The sequence below is a fragment of the Oncorhynchus masou genome, chromosome 1 (genome assembly GCF_036934945.1).
Source record: "Oncorhynchus masou masou isolate Uvic2021 chromosome 1, UVic_Omas_1.1, whole genome shotgun sequence".
NCBI classification, from domain to species: Eukaryota; Metazoa; Chordata; class Actinopteri; order Salmoniformes; family Salmonidae; genus Oncorhynchus; species Oncorhynchus masou.
The window spans coordinates 43,476,367-43,493,128 of NC_088212.1; positions in this window are offsets into that span (position 1 = coordinate 43,476,367).

Below are 16,762 nucleotides of genomic sequence, written 5' to 3' on the forward strand. Positions count from 1 at the left end.
CAAGAATTATCCATAAGAAAGGCTTTTACAGACATATCTCAGTTGTAATGACACACAAATATATGGCCAATACGAGTTTTGTCCATATCTCTGAAAGTCAAATACACTTCCAAAATATATTTTTTGTAATTAATTAACTATGTGCAAGAATCAAAATATATTTGTAAATATATTTCTTGTCACTTAGTGGATTAATACGTTTTGGATGCTATCCTAACCTGACTATAACTACTTGAGTTGTTTGTGTTCATCTCAAGTAAGAAAATACTCAAGACCCTTTAACATTTATCACCAAAATGTGTACACTGCACTGCAAACATGATAAGTTAGGATATTCAATAACAACAACAATTATTATCAGTCCCAAATAGGTAATGTCCAATGTTTCACTTAAACTCTGAGATGGTAATATACCTAACAAACAAACTAGTGCAATACACAGTGTAAAAAGACACCTACATACATGTATTTACTTATAAAGATGATTATTTATAAGTCATCTAATGTTGACATAATTATACCCTCCATATTGTATTCCTTACCTTTCTGTCCATTTTTGGTGTGATGAGTCCATTGCTGTGAAATTGTTGTAAAGACCAAACCTTGTGTGTTGCAATGAAACTGATTCTGTTTTAAGTGGAAGATGACTAATCAAATAAAGCTTCTAAGCCTGTACAGTATGTTGATGAGACTCTCTATGATCCTATTTTCATTATTTCACATGGGAGGGAAAAACAAAAGATAAGAGACTTCTGAGCTGAGGGACTAACTTCAACTACTCACAACTTAAATTGTTCACATCAGAAGCATATCTCCAGATTTCCCTTGACTTTCTATCTACTCAAAAAGAGCCTCCGGGAACCATCCTTGCCAGTTACCAGGGTGACCAGGAGAGGCACATGCTGTGACCTTGTTGTGGTGTGTTCCCTCTAATCTCCACCCCGTCGTACGGGCAGCCAGGTGTATTTAATAAACACTGATGAATATTAACTCCTAGCAGACAAGAAAGAGTCCTGTCTGTTTACTGATGCGCTGGCCCTGGTTGTTTGTGTGTGTGCGTACTTGTTTGTCCATGCACGTGTGTGTTTCTAAATATAGCCCTTTCAGTAAAAAGCATGTGCTCAGTAATTAAGCTGTGCTGGGTTATGCTAGGCTACCAGGAACTGACAGGACAGCCGAATGCAACACAGTGAGGACCAATGCACTCCTTTCACTTGTCTGAAACCATAATGTTAAAGGAAACAAGGGTGCTTCAGTTCACAAAGTAAATTCCCCTCTCTTGCACTGTAACATTCCAACGAAACGGTAGACATGTCACATGTTCATCTGTGACTTTTGGTGCAGACATACAGTATCTAACCCTCACTGGAGGATGTGGGGGTGATATTAAAATGGATGTTAGGTTTCAGCCAGATACCTACATTAATCCAACCTCTCTAGGTAATCCATGTTCTTTCCTCTAATGTGAGAGTGGAGGCAGGAGATTCTGCTTTAGGGGTGGATGCAAGAGCCGACGTATTCAGAAAAGCGAGTGAGGGGGTGATTGTGTTGGGCGGAGATTTTGTTAGAAGGGGGGTGGGGATGAGAGAACCAGGTTAACCCCCTAGTAACATAATACATCAAACAACCCATCAAAATCAATCAGTTTACGCTACAGATATCCGATGCGTCTGATTTTGCACTTCCGCATCTGCAGTGAAAGGTGGCAGAGCGAGAGCGATGTTTGTCAGACCATGAGACATAACAAAAATTGGTCTTGTAATGAAAACGTCTGTAGCGATTTGACCTACCGTTTTTCTGCTCTACGACCCCCACAAGTGTCACGGGACTCATCTGAAGGGAACCGGTGCCCGTTTTAAAAAATGTATGGAAGTGTGAAAGCAGTTTTGTGTCCACTCAAAAAAGGGCCTAAATAGGTGTGAAAAATATATAAGTCAGAAGTTTACATACACCTCAGACAAATATATTTAAACTCAGTTATTCACAATTGCTGACATTTAATCCTAGTAAAAATTCCCTGTTTAGGTCGGTTAGGATCACCACTTTATTTTAAGAATGTGAAATGTCAGAATAATAATAGAGAGAGAATGATTTAATTCAGCTTTTATTTCTTTCATCACATTCCCAGTGGGTCAGAAGTTTACTTACACTCAATTGGTATTTAGTAGAGTTGCCTTTAAAAGGTTTAACTTGGGTCAAACGTTTCGGGTAACCTTCCACAAGCTTCCCACAATAAGTTGGGTGAATCTTGGCCCATATCCTCCTGACAGAGTAACTGAGTCAAGTTTGTAGGCCTCCTTGCTTGCACACGTTTTTTTCAGTTCTGCCCACAAATTTCCTATGGGATTGAGGTCAGGGCTTTGTGATGGCCACTCCAATACCCTGACTTTGATGTCCTTAAGACATTTTGCCACAACTTTGGAAGTATGCTTGGGGTTATTGTCCATTTGGAAGACTCATTTGCGACCAAGCTTTAACTTCCTGACTGATGTCTTGAAATGTTGCTTCAATATATCCACATAATTTTTCATTCCTCATGATATCATCTCTTTTGTGAAGTGCACCAGTCCGTCCTGCAACAAAGCACCCCCACAACATGTTGCTACCACCCCGTGCTTCACGGTTGGGAGGGTGTTCTTGCAAGCCTCCCTCTTTTTCCTCCAAACATAACAATGGTCATATGGCCAAACAGTTCTATTTTTGTTTCATCAGACCAGAGGACATTTCTCCAAAAAGTATGATCTTTGTCCCCATGTGCAGTTGCAAACCGTAGTCTGGCTTTTTTTCTGGAAGTTTTGGAGCAATGCCTTCTTCCTTGCTGAACGGCCTTTCAGGTTATTTCGATATAGGACTCGTTTTACTGTGGATATAGATACTTTTGTACCCGTTTCCTCCAGCCTGTTCACAATGTAATTTGCTGTTGTTCTGGGATTGATTTGCACCTTTCGCACCAAAGTACGTTCATCTCTAGGACACAGAATGCGTCTCCTTCCTGAGCGGTATGATGGCTGCGTGTGCCCATGGTGTTTATACTTGGTTACTATTGTTTGTACAGATGAACGTGGTACCTTCAAGCATTTGGAAATTGCTCCCAATGATGAACCAGATGTGTGGAGGTCTACGATTGTTTTTCTGAGGTCTTGACTGATTTCTATTGATTTTCCCATGATGTCAAGCAAAGAGGCACTGAGTTTGAAGGTAGGCCTTGAAATACATCCACAGGTACACCTCCAATTGACTCAAATGATGTAATTTACCTTATCAGAATCTTCTAAAGCCATGACATCATTTTCTGGAATTGTCCAAGCTGTTTAAAGGCACAGTCAACTTAGTGTATGTAAACTTCTGACCCACTGGAATTGTGATACAGTGAATTATGAGTGAAATAATCTGCCTGTAAACAATTTTTTGAAAAATGACTTGTCTCATGCACTAAGTAGATGCCCTACTCCAACCTAAGTGTATGTAAACTTCCGACTTCAACTGTATATATTTGATATATATATATATATATATACACATATATTACACACATTAGATATATTTATATATTACACATATATATATCCCGAGCTTTCTTATAAACTCAGCAAAAAAAGAAACGTCCTCTCACTGTCAACTGTGTTTGTTTTCAGCAAACTTAACATGTGAAAATATTTGTATGAACATAACACGATTCAACATCTGAGACATAAACTGAACAAGTTCCACATACATGTGACTAAAAGAGATGGAATAATCTGTCCCTGAACAAAGGGGGGGGGAGGTAAAAAAAAACAGTCAGTATCTGGTGTGGCCACCAGCTGCATTAAGTGCTGCAGTGCATCTCCTCCTCATGGACTGCACTACATGTGCCAGTTCTTGCTGTGAGATGTTACCCCACTCTTCCACCAAGGCACCTGCAAGTTCCCGGACATTTCTGGGAGGAATGGCCCTAGCCCTCACCCTTCGATCCAACAGGTCCCAGACATGCTCAATGGGATTGAGATCTGGGCTCTTCGCTGGCCATGGCAGAACACTGACATTCCTGTCTTGCAGGAAATCACGCACAGAACGAGCAGTATGGCTGGTGGCATTGTTATGCTGGAGGGTCATGTCAGGATGAGCCTGCAGGAAGGGTACCACATGAGGGAGGAGGATGTCTTCCCTGTAACGCACAGCGTTGAGATTGCCTGCAATGACAACAAACTGATGATGATGCTGTGACACACCGCCCCAGACCATGACGGACCCTCTACCTCCAAATTGATCCCGCTCCAGAGTACAGGCTTTGGTGTAATGTTCATTCCTTCAACGATAAACCATCGCCTCTGGTGAGACAAAACCGTGAAGACCACTTTTTACCATTCCTGTCTTGTCCAGTGACGGTGTGTTTGTGCCCATAGGCGACGTTGTTGCTGGTGATGTCTGGTGAGGACCTGCCTTACAACAGCCCAGCTTCTCTCAGCCTATTGCGGACAGTCTGAGCACTGATGGAGGGATTGTGTGTTCCTGGTGTAACTCTGGCAGTTGATGTTGCCATCCTGTTCCTGTCCCACTGGTGTGATGTTCGGATGTATCGATCCTGTGCAGGTGTTGTTACACGTGGTCTGCCACGGTGAGGACGATCAGCTGTCCTTCCTGTCTGTCTGTAGCGCTGTCTTAGGTGTCTCAATGTCACGCCCTGGTCGAGGTATTTTGTGTTTGTCTTCATTTATTTGGTCAGGCCAGGGTGTGGCATGGGTTTTTGTATGTGGTGTGTTTTGTATTGGGATTGTAGCTTAGTGGGGTGTTCTAGATAAGTCTATGGCTGTCTGAAGTGGTTCTTAATCAGAGGCAGGTGTTTATCGTTGTCTCTGATTGGGAACCATATTTAGGCAGCCATATTCTTTGAGTGTTTCGTGGGTGATTGTCCTGATGTCCTTGTTCTGTGTTTATTTACACCAGTATAGGCTGTTTCGGTTTTCGTTATGTTCATTATGTTTGTTGTTTTTGTATTGATTCGTGTTCACGTTTGTTTATTAAACATGGATCGTAATCTACACGCCGCATTTTGGTTCGACTTTCCTTCACATACAGAAAACCGTAACACTCACTGTACGGACATTTCAATTTATGGCCCTGGCCACATCTGCAGTCCTCATGCCTCCTTGCAGCATGCCTAAGGCACGTTCACACAGGTTAGCAGGAACCCTGGGCATCTTTCTTTTGGTTCTTTTGAGTCAGTAGAAAGGCCTCATTAGTGTCCTAAGTTTTTATAACTGTGTCCTTAATTGCCTACTGTCTGTAAGCTGTTAGTGTCTTAACGACAGTTCCACAGGTATATTAATTGTTTATGGTTCATTGAACAAGCATGGGAAACAGTGTTTAAACCCTTTACAATGATCTGTGAAGTTATTTGGATTTGTATGAATTATCTTTGAAAGACATGGTCCTGAAAAAGGGGTGTTTCTTTTTTTGCTGAGTTTATCTCTTAGATATGACAAACACTTCAAAACATTGTCTTTTTTGCCATTTATGAATATGTTATTCATCGAGTTTCTCTGGACAATAGTAGTAAAAGCCAAATTCAATATTTTATCAAATAATTGTGTATTATTTTATACCTAAAGGGGTCCTAATATTCCACATCAAATAGCTAAATGATCCCCCTGTCACGCCCTGGTCGAAATATATTATGTTTATTCTTCATTTATTCGGTCAGGCCAGGGTGTGACATGGGTTATTGTGGTGTGTTTTTGTCTTGGGGTTTTGTGGGATGTCTAGCGTAGTCTATGGCTGCCTGAGGCGGTTCTCAATCAGAGTCAGTTGATTATCGTTGTCTCTGATTGGGAAGCATATTTAGGCAGCCATATTCTTTGAGTGTTTCGTGGGTGATTGTTCCTGTCTCTGTGTTTGCACCAGATAGGACTGTTAGGGTTTTCACATTTCTTGTTTTATGTAGTCAGTTGTTCATGTGTACAGTACGTATTAAAAAGAACCATGGACACTTACCACGCCGCATATTGGTCCTCTGATCCTTTTCGCCTCTCCTCTTCGGAAGAAGAGAAGGAAATCCCTTACACCCCCTCCAATGGCTTATACTTTTAAGCAGTAGCGTGCCGTGTTTCTGGGGCTTGGGCCTTCAGTGAAGTCCTACACAGTCCCACCCAAATTAATCCACCTCTTATTACCATCCTTATGATGCCATGGCTCTAGACACTATACATTTAGACAGAAACGCAGTATAACCAGGCGTTGCGTCACCTTGAAATTGACATTTTTATTCAGAGAATTGCAGGGGAAGAGTACAATACCTTTTCATTGTGCAGCTTCGTTGCCCTGCGCGCTTGTTCGTTGAGCTGTAGATCCATTCGGATGTCCCCAAAAGTTTTCAAAAGCACCATTGTTTGTAAGTGCCCAGCCGTACTTTGGTGTCTCGTTGCTGCCTTGGTTAGACAACTCAGGTTTGCAAAGTCAGTGTGGCTCCAAACAACAAATCGATCATTTGCAAATAATAGGCATTCCCAGCAGTACAGTTTGCAGTGCTTCTCGGAGCCTGTCTTTGTAGCGTCGGCTTTGTAGCGTCGGCGTCTACCTCTCCTGACAATGTCTAACTTTTCTTGAAAGGTTTGTCTTGAGAATGGTGTTATAATTATATCCTCGACCAAATCGATATCTTCTCCTTCCGCCATTGTGGGTTGAAAAAGCAGTTTAGTAGTACGCAAATTAATTTGTTGATCAATTTCAGTTTCCTAGTTCTGAGACCTGCCCATATCGGACCTGCCTCTCAATATTGGTAATCCAATCAAAAGACGTGCAGGCACTACGCCTGCTAGCTGGCTCCTGTGTAACACTGGAGCCAGCCAGCAGGTGTACAATAGCCAACTCTAAAGCTGATTGGTTGACACTAAATTTTAATTTCCATTCACTTTAAGCTACAAGCACTGTTGATTCTGAAGGCCTGAGGGCAGATTTGAGACCCCTGGCAACACATGATGGCTGAATATGATTGGATAAAATATCTAACATAAAGACCAGCCCTCCAAATCTCAACCTGGGGCTGGAAGCAGTGCAACCAAGAGGAACGCTATGAAATGAAGAGTGTAACTCTTACTCTGGGGAATAATTTAATACATATTTGTGGGAAAATATATTTAAAAAAAATTATATTCTGATGATGTTTAGGCCAGCAGAGAAGGCCTTGCTGACGGCCCACCACTGCTTTTAAGAATGAAAATAACAGAAGAACAGACAGATGGGAGGAAAGTGAAAAAGAGCATAAAAGGTAGGAAAAAGGAGGAATGGTTAAAGGAAGAGAATGAAAGATGGCCATAGTAGATGATGAAAGAGAGGGAGGCTAGAAGGAGGGAAGTGAGTGAGAGGATAGAAGTACTGTGTTCTGTAACAGGAGGGTCTGTAATATAAATTGTTCCATCGGGCACTTCCTCATGCTAGTTGATTAGAAGGCTTGTCACATTATCTGGCTGACTTTGCTCAGACTGGCAATCTGTGTGCTAACAGAATCAGCACTGGAGTGAATATTGCATTCCAAGTTAAGAGTTAAGGGCCCGCCAAATATTGCGTTGAAAAATATAGATTAATCTGAACATAACGAGGTTGTCAAATAAAACCTTGCCATTCCTATTAGCCCCAGAGAGTCAAGTGAAAACTAGCTCTGGAGTTTTAATTATGAAGCCAACCAGACAAATGTGACTTCAGGGGCTGTGAGGAAAGTTAACATGTAACGTGAATGACAGTTCATTAAGAATATTGACACATGGCTTGATAGGGAACAAACCTCCCAAAGGAGAAAAGAAAGAGAGAGAGAGAGAGAGAGAGGGAGAGAGAGGGAGAGAGAGAGAAATGGATAGATTGCAAAAGATAAACAGTCTTACACCACATCAATAGTATATTGCTGCAAAATAAAGACTCCGCCTGGAAAGCAGTTTTAATATATATTTATATTTGGGGCGGCAGGCAGCCTAGTGGTCAGAGCATTGGGCCAGTAACCAAAAGGTTACTGGATCAAATCCCTTTGCTAACAAGGTAAAAAATCTGTTGTTCTGCCCCTGAACAAGGCAGTTAACCCACTGTTCCCCGGTAGGCTGTCATTGTAAATAAGAATTTGTCCTTAACTGACTCTTCTAGTTAAAGCTTTTTTTAAATTATTAGAATATAATGTAAAAATTATAACATCCTCAAAGCAGAAACATATTGCCTCCAGCCTATGCAGGCCATATGACACTTTAAAAAGGGCAATCAAACCCTCAGACAAGTTCCAATTGAAGACATGTTCTGCTGGCTGACAGCTTAATAAACCCTCTACCTAGCCCAGGCATGGGGACTGGTGTATTTACAGTGACTTAATCCACATTTTGTGTTACAGCTTGAATTAAAAATGGATTAAACAGATTTTTTTCTTTCACCCATCTACGCACAATACCCCATAATGACAAAGTGAAAACATGTTTAGACATTTTCGCAAATGTAATGAAATTGAAGTACAGAAATATCTTTGGAAAATCACATTTGGCGGCTATTACAGCTTTGAGTTGTCTTGGGTATGTCTGTGAACAAGCGATTCGGTGGAACTCTCTCTGAGCCTCATTAATGTGCAAAGATGCTAGGTACGATAGGAGGGACGCCATGTGCGACTGACGTGTTTTCCGTTTGCTCCCGTGGTATTCTTAAAGTTTACGTGAATTTTGCAGCAGAACTGTATTTCTTTTCAAATATTAATTTGGTTATCCCTTTCCGTAAAAACCAAGACTACTTTGCTTCCGAATGTCAGCATGTCGACCAAACATAAGGCCAAAAGCATGACTTTGAGAAAACCCGGCCTACAAGACCTGCTCTCATCACCGCCCTCTCCTGAGTCTGAGGGCCCGAGGACGCACAATTTACCCAGGGGTGCGGCTTGGCCTGATGGCGCTGAAATGAACATTCTCGAGGCCATTAAACTACTACGCTCTGAGATAGTTGAAATGAAAACACAGATGGTTGCTACGATTGAGGCCAGAATACCGGAGGTTTCTGATACTTTAAAAGCAGATTTAACCATCCTGCGGAACGAGACTGTGCCAGCAATCACATTACTCAAAACAACAACTGCGTCACACACTACAACGATCGCAGCACTGGAGACCTCCGCTACTAATGTCTCCGACTTAACTACATCCCTGGAGGCTGAAGTTAAACGCCTAGCTGCGGATTTGAAAAAGGTGAAGGAGAGCTGTGTGAGGTTAAAGGGATTCTCTTGCCGCAATAATCTGAGATTTGTATCGGTCCCAGAGTCAGCGGAAATTTGAAAAAGGTGAAGGAGAGCTGTGTGAGTTTAGAGGGATTCTCTCGCCACAATAATCTGAGACTTGTATCGGTCCCAAAGTCAGCGGAAATGCATCACGCCACGGATTTTGTTTCAGGGCTGCTGAAGGATGTTCTTGCCTGAGATGAAAAGCCCCAGATTGATTGAGCCCACCGGTCGCTGCGCCCAAAGCCCCGGGATGGGGAGAGGTCCCGTGACTGTCACGACTTCCGCCGAAGTTGGCTCTCCTGCCTGTTCGGGCAGTGCTCGGCGGTCGTCGTCACCATCCAACTAGCCACTACCGATCCCTTTTTCGTTTGTCTGTTGGTTTTGTCTTATTAGTTTCACCTGTGTGTATTTTAGTTTAATTAGCGTCCTTATATGTAGTAGGTTGTCCCGCCCTTGTTTTGTGCGGGATTGTTTTTGTATTCCTGTTATTTGGTGGGGTTCATGTGTTTTATTCTCCGGACTATTTTGGTCCTGCGTTGGATTATTCACCCTGTGTGTTGGGTTGACCGTCGTTTTTGTGCGCCGGAGAATAAACTGCCTAATCACTGAAACCTGCTCTCTGCTCCTGATTCCACCCACCTTGGTAAGTCGTGACAGTACCCCCCCTCGACGCGCGGCCCTGCAGCGCGCCACCGTCCTCGAGGACGACCCGGGGATGAGGTGCTGGGTGATCCGGTGGAGGCGGTGGAAATCTCTCAGGAGAGAAGGGTCCAAAATGTCCCCCACCGGAACCCAGCATCTCTCCTCCGGACCGTACTGAGTCCCCACTGGACAGTTAGGGGGGGCCGGCTCTGACCGTGAGGCCTCCTCTATCTCCGCGTCCACCTCCCGTACCACCGGTGCCACGAGACATGACGGGAAAAGGATGGGAGTTGGCTCAACGGACCTTCTCCTCGGTATCATAGAGGCGGGACAGCGCGTCGGCTTTGGTGTTTTGGGAGCCTGGCCGGTATGAGATGGTAAACCGAAACCTGGTAAAAAACATGGCCCATCTAGCCTGACGTGGATTTAGTCTCCTCGCTGCCCGGGATATACTGAGACACGATGGTCAGTCCAGATGAGAAAAGGGTGTTTAGCCCCCTCAAGTCAAGGCTCTGAAGGTGTGGAGACATTGGCTTGAGGGGGCTAAACACCCTTTTCTCATCTGGACTGACCATCGTAATCTCGAGTATATCCGGGCAGCGCAGATCCAGACAGGGTTGTCCACTCTCCCCCTTGTTGTTTGCTTTGGCAATCGAGCTTCTCGCCATTGCACTACGCTCTAATGATGCCATTCAAGGTATAATCAGGGCGGGCTGGGAGCAGAAAGTCTCGCTACATGCTGACGACCTCCTTTTGTTTTTCTCCAACCCTGATACCTCATTGCCACATGCCCTATCTGTTCTTAAAAAGTTTGGATCAATCTCATGGTACCAGCTGAATCTAGGCAAGAGTGAGCTTTTTCCAGTAAACAAGGCTGCTTTAAAGTGCTCTTTTACAAGTTCTCAGTCTAGGATTGTCCGGGATCAATTCACCTACTTGGGAGTAAAAGTGACAAGGAAATATTCAAATTTGTTTCAGGAAAACTTTGTTGCTCTAGCAGACAGTTTGAAACAATCTTTTACTTTTTGGAATTCGCTACCCCTTTCTCTTATCGGAAAGATTAACGTCATTAAAATGAATGTGTTACCCAAATTTGTATATTTATTTCAATGTTTACCCATTTTGTTTCCAAAATCTTTTTTTATTTCACTGGATCAAACATTCATGCATTTTATTTGGGATGGCAAGGTACCACGGATTGGTAGAAAACATTTACAGAAGCCTAGGTCATTGGGGGGTTTAGCTCTACCAAATTGTCAGACATACTACTGGGCTGCAAATTTCAGAGCCCTTCTGTACTGGCTGCAGACTGATCCTACTGGCCCGAGACCACTCTGGGTCCAGATGGAGTCTGATTTGTGTAAACCTGCAGCACTTTCCTCTGTGTTGTGCTCGTCTCTCCCAGTGTCCCTAGTCAAAAGGTGTGTCAACCCAATTGTAAAGCAGTCTCTTAAAATTTGGAATCAGTTCCGTTTAGCCTTTAGCCTCCGAGGCTTTTCTCTACTAGGCCCAATCAATCAGAACATTTTACTTCCTCCATCTGTCAATGATGGGGCTTTTGGCATTTGGCACTCACTAGGCCTCTCCTCGCTAGCCCAATTATTCTTTGATGATACATTGCCTCTTTTTCTCAGCTGCAGGAAAAGTTCAATCTCCCCCAATCCCACTTTTTCCGCTATCTCCAGACAAGAAACTTTGTCAGAGCGAATACACCTGGATTTCCCAATAGGCCTGCGAATACAGCTATAGAGAGCATCTTGGAGTTGAACAAGCTTCCTAGGGGCGCAATTTCAGATGTATATGCAATCATTCATGACTTACAGAACCCTTCTTTGGTGCCTTTAAAGACTCGATGTGAAAAGGATTTGGGGGAGGAACTTGGGGAAGATGCCTGGGAATCTGTGCTGCACAGGGGGCACTCGTCCTCTTTTAGCACTAGACACAGCCCCATTCAATTCAAGGTGGTTCACCGTATCCACTGGTCGCGGGCCAAACTTGGAAGAATATTCTCTGATTTTGATCCTACCTGTGTCAGATGTAAAGTGGAACCAGCCACACTGTTGCATATGTTTTGGGGCTGTCATAAACTGTCAGGTTTCTGGGAATTAATATTTAAATGTTTCTCTGATATATATGACACTGTTATAGATCCGTCTCCCCTTACAGCCCTTTTTGAGTACTGCCCATGGGTACCCCCCTCTCAAGAATCCAATCGACACTGTTGCTTATACAACTCTTTAGCTAGACGGCTAATACTACAGAACTGAAGATGGCAGCTCCCCATCTTATAAATATTGGGGGAGAGATGTGTTGTGCTCTCTGAAACTAGAAAAAATTCAATTAAATTCACGTGGGAACCCCAAACTGTTTAATGAGGCTTGGGCTCCATTCCGGTCTTACTTTAACACAATCGATCCTCTGATGGCATTCCAATTAAAACTAAAATAAGTCTGTATTTGACCCCCCTGTGACTTAAGGGTTGGACGAGCTTCTCTCTGTGTTTTTGCTGGGGGGCATTAAGATCCATGTGCTTATTGATTGTGACCCGCGGAGGCCTTGTTCATCTTGCCCGGGCAGAGACTGAAGTGTGAGCTTGTTTTTCCCAGTTATTTTTACATTTTGTTCACGCCTACATGAATAATCATTCTATGTTTTTTATTTTAAAGCATTGTAAACTTTATTTTTGGTCCAGTGGATGGTCAGTCTGTGGCCATGACTGTCTGTGAGTGGTTGCATTTCTCCAACCTTATCCCTTGACTGTTTACAGGAACAATGGTGAGGTGTTTGCTCTGTCCCTGTACTTTAACCTTTGTAGCCTTCTTCCTGGTGTGTTTAACTTGTCTAAAGTATGGTATCTTTAAAGCTATTTTTTTATTTGTATTTTTATTTGTATTTTTTTTCTATGTGAGTATATTATTTATATTGCTTTGTGTTGTCTTGTCTGTGTGTGTATGTGTGTGTAAAACTTATTGAACATGTTATGTACTTGAGTGAAGACCCAAAAGCGGTTTTAACAGAAAACAGAGTTCTTTAATAAAAAAACAGGAATGGCATAAATCCTCTTCCAACGTAGTCAATGGAACAAAAGAACGTAGTATAATGCAGGATGCACCTGCCAGGCAGACTCCGACAGGATAGGACAAGGTGGAAGCAAACGGGACGACAGCTTGCTTCTAGTATCAAAAACACAAACAAGAATCAGACACTGAAAGTAGCAGGAACAGAGAGAGAAATAGAGACCTAATCAGAGGGGGAAGAGAGAACAGGTGGGGAAAGAGTGAATGAGCTAGTTAGGGGAAATGTAGAACAGCTGAAGAATGAGAGACAGAGAAGGAAACCTAAAAGACCAGCAGAGAGAGACAGAGTGAAGAGAAAGGACAGGAACAGACATAACAAGACATGACAGTACCCCCACTCACCCGGCGCCTCCTGGCGCACTGAGGAGGAAACCTGGCGGCAACGAGGAAATCATCGATCGAACGGTCCAGCCGTCCCGAGAGGGAACCCAACTCCTCTCCTCAGGACCGTACCCCTCCCAATCCACTAGGTACCCTGACCCACACGACGGGCGCATGTCCAAAATCTTACTTAACCCTGTAGATGGGTGCGCCCTCGACAAGGATGGGGGGGGGGAGGGACGAGCGGGCGAAGAACGGGCTTAACACAGGAGACATGGAAGACCGGGTGAATGCGACGAAGATAGCGCGGGAGAAGAAATTCGCACTGCGACAGGATTAATGACCTGAGAAATACGGAACGGACCGAACCGCGCCAACTTGCGAGAAGCTGTCTTAGGGGAAGGTTCTGAGTGGAGAGCCATACTCTCTGACCGCAACAATATCTAGGACTCTTGGTCCTACGCTTGTGCGCGGCCCTCACAGTCTGCGCCTATTACGGAAAAGTGCCGACCTGACCCCCTTCCAGGTGCGCTCGCAACGCTGGACAAAAGCCTGAGCGGAGGGGACGCGGGACTCGGCGAGCTGGAGATGAGAACAGCGGAGGCTGGTACCCGAGGCTACACTGAAAAGGGGATAGACCGGTAGCAGACGAGGAAGCGAGTTGTGGGCGTACTCTGCCCAGGGAGCTGTTCTGACCAAGACGCAGGGTTACGAAAGAAAGACTCGTAAAAATCGATAACAGTCTGATTGGCCCGTTCGCGGCCGTTGGACTGGGGATGAAAGCCGGACGAGACTGACGGAAGCCCCAATCAAACGGCAAAACTCCTCAAAATTGAGACGTGAACTGCGGGCCTCTGTCGGAAACGACGTCAGGCGGAAGGCCATGAATTCGGGAAAACATTCTCGATAATGATCTGAGCCGTCTCCTTAGCAGAAGGGAGCTTATCGAGAGGGAAATGAGCCACCTTAGAGAATCTATCGACAACCGTAAGAATAACTGTCTTCCCCGCTGATGAAGGCAGTCCGGTGATAAAATCTAAAGCGATGTGAGACCACGGTCGAGAGGGAATGGGAAGCGGTCTGAGACGGCCGGCAGGAGGAGAGTTCCCAAGATTTAGTCTGCGCGCAGACCGAACAAAGCGCGACAAATCGACGCGCTGGCCACGTTCCCGAGTGGGCCACCAGAAACGCTGGCGAATGGAAGCGAGCGTACCCGAACGCCCGGGGTGGCGGCTAACTTGGCAGAGTGGCCCACTGAAGAACGGCCGGACGAGTAGGAACGGAACGAACAGAAGGTTCCTAGGGACAAGCTCGCGGCGACGGAGTGTGAGCGAGTGCTGCGCGACCTGCCTCTCAATTCCCAGACAGTCAACCCCGACAACACGCCCCTCAGGAGAATCCCCTCGAAATTCGGTGGAGACCTCAGAAGAACTGAAGAGACGAGATAAAGCATCAGGCTTGGTGTTTTTGAGCCCGGACGATAAGAAATAACAAAACTCAAACGAGCGAAAAACAGAGCCCAACGAGCCTGACGCGCATTAAGTCGTTTGGCTGAAACGGATGTACTCAAGGTTCCTATGGTCAGTCCAAACGGCAAAGGAACGGTCGCCCCCTCAACCACTGTATGTCGCCATTCGCCTAGGCTAAGCGGATGGCGAGCAGTTAGCGATTACCAACATCATAGTTACGTTCTGGACGGCGATGCGATGAGAGAAAACGCGCAAGGATGGACCTTGCCGTCAGAGAGAGAGCGCTGAGAAAGAATGGCTCTGACGCGTCAACCTTCAACAACAAACTGTCTAGAGATGTCAGGTGTAACAAGAATAGGAGCGGATGTAAACGATTCTTAAGAAAGATCAAAGCTCCCTGGGCGGAAGCGGACCACTAAAGCACGTCTTAACAGAAGTAAGGGCTGTGAGGGAGCTGCCACCTGACCGAAATTACGGATGAAACGACGATAGAAATTAGCGAAGCCCAGAAAGCGCTGCAGCTCGACAGCGTGACTTAGGAACGGGCCAATCAATGACAGCCTGGACCTTAGCGGGATCCATCTTAATGCCCTCAAGGAAATACCGGAACTGAGAAAAGGGACAGAGGCGGCATGAAAATGCACTTCTCAGCCTTCACATAAGACAGTTTCTCCAAAAGGCGCTGGAGGACGCGTGTACGTGCTGAATATGAATCGAGAGAGACGGTGAAAAATCAGGATATCGTCCATGTAAACTAAAACAAAAATGTTCAGCATGTCTCTCTCAGGACGTCGTTAACTAGTGCCTGAAAGACAGCTGGAGCGTTAACGAAAAATAAAGGAAGAACCCGGTATTCAAAGTGCCCTAACGGAGTGTTAAACGCAAATCTTCCACTGTCCCCCTCCCCTGATGCGCACGAGATGGTAGAGGCGTTACGAAAGTCCAATTTGGTGAAAAACCTGGCTCCCTGCAGGATCTCGAAGGCTGAAGACATAAGAGGAAGCGGATAATCGATTCTTAACTGTTATGTCATTCAGCCCTCGATAATCCACGCATGGGCGCAGGGACCCGATCCTTCTTCTGAACAAAAAAACCCCGCTCCGGCGGGGAGAGGAGGAGGAGACTATGGTACCGGCGTCGAGCGAAACCGACAAAATAATCCTCGAGCCTTACGTTCGGGGAGCCGACAGAGTATAATCTACCCCGGGGAAGTAGTTCCCGGAAGGAGATCAATACTACAGTCATACGACCGGTGTGGAGGGAGAGAAGTGGCCTTGGAACGACTGAACACCGATGCGCAGATCGTGATACTCCTCCGGCACCCCTGTCAAATCGCCAGGCTCCTCCTGTGAAGAAGAGACAGAGGAAACTAGGAGGGATAGCAGACATTAAACAGGTCACATGACAAGAAACATTCCAGGATAGGATAGTATTACTAGACCAATTAATAGAAGGGTTATGGCGCACTAGCCAGGGATGACCCAAAACAACAGGTGTAAAAGGTGAACGAAAAATTAAAAAAGAAATGGTTTCGCTATGATTACCAGAGACAGTGAGGGTTAAAGGCAGCGTCTCACGCTGAATCTTGGGGAGAGAACTACCATCTAAAGCGAACAAGGCCGTGGGCTCCCCTAACTGTCTGAGAGGAATGTCATGTTCCCGAGCCCAGGTCTCGTCCATAAAACAGCCCTCCGCCCCAGAGTCTATCAAGGCACTGCAGGAAGCAGATGAACCGGGCCAGCGGAGATGGACCGGAAAGGTAGTGCGTGATCCAGAAGGAGAGGCCTGAGTAGTTGCGCTCACCAGTAGCCCTCCCTTTACTGATGAGCTCTGGCTTTTACTGGACATGAGGTGACAAAATGACCAGCGGAGCCGCAGTAGAGACAGAGGCGATTGGTGATTCTCCGTTCCTTCTCCTTGGCCGAGATGCGGATACCCCCAGCTGCATAGGCTCAGCATCCGAGCCGGCGGAGGAGGGTGGCAGTGATGCGGCAGGTGGCAGTGATGTGGAGAGGGGAGCAACGGAGAACGCCGAGCTC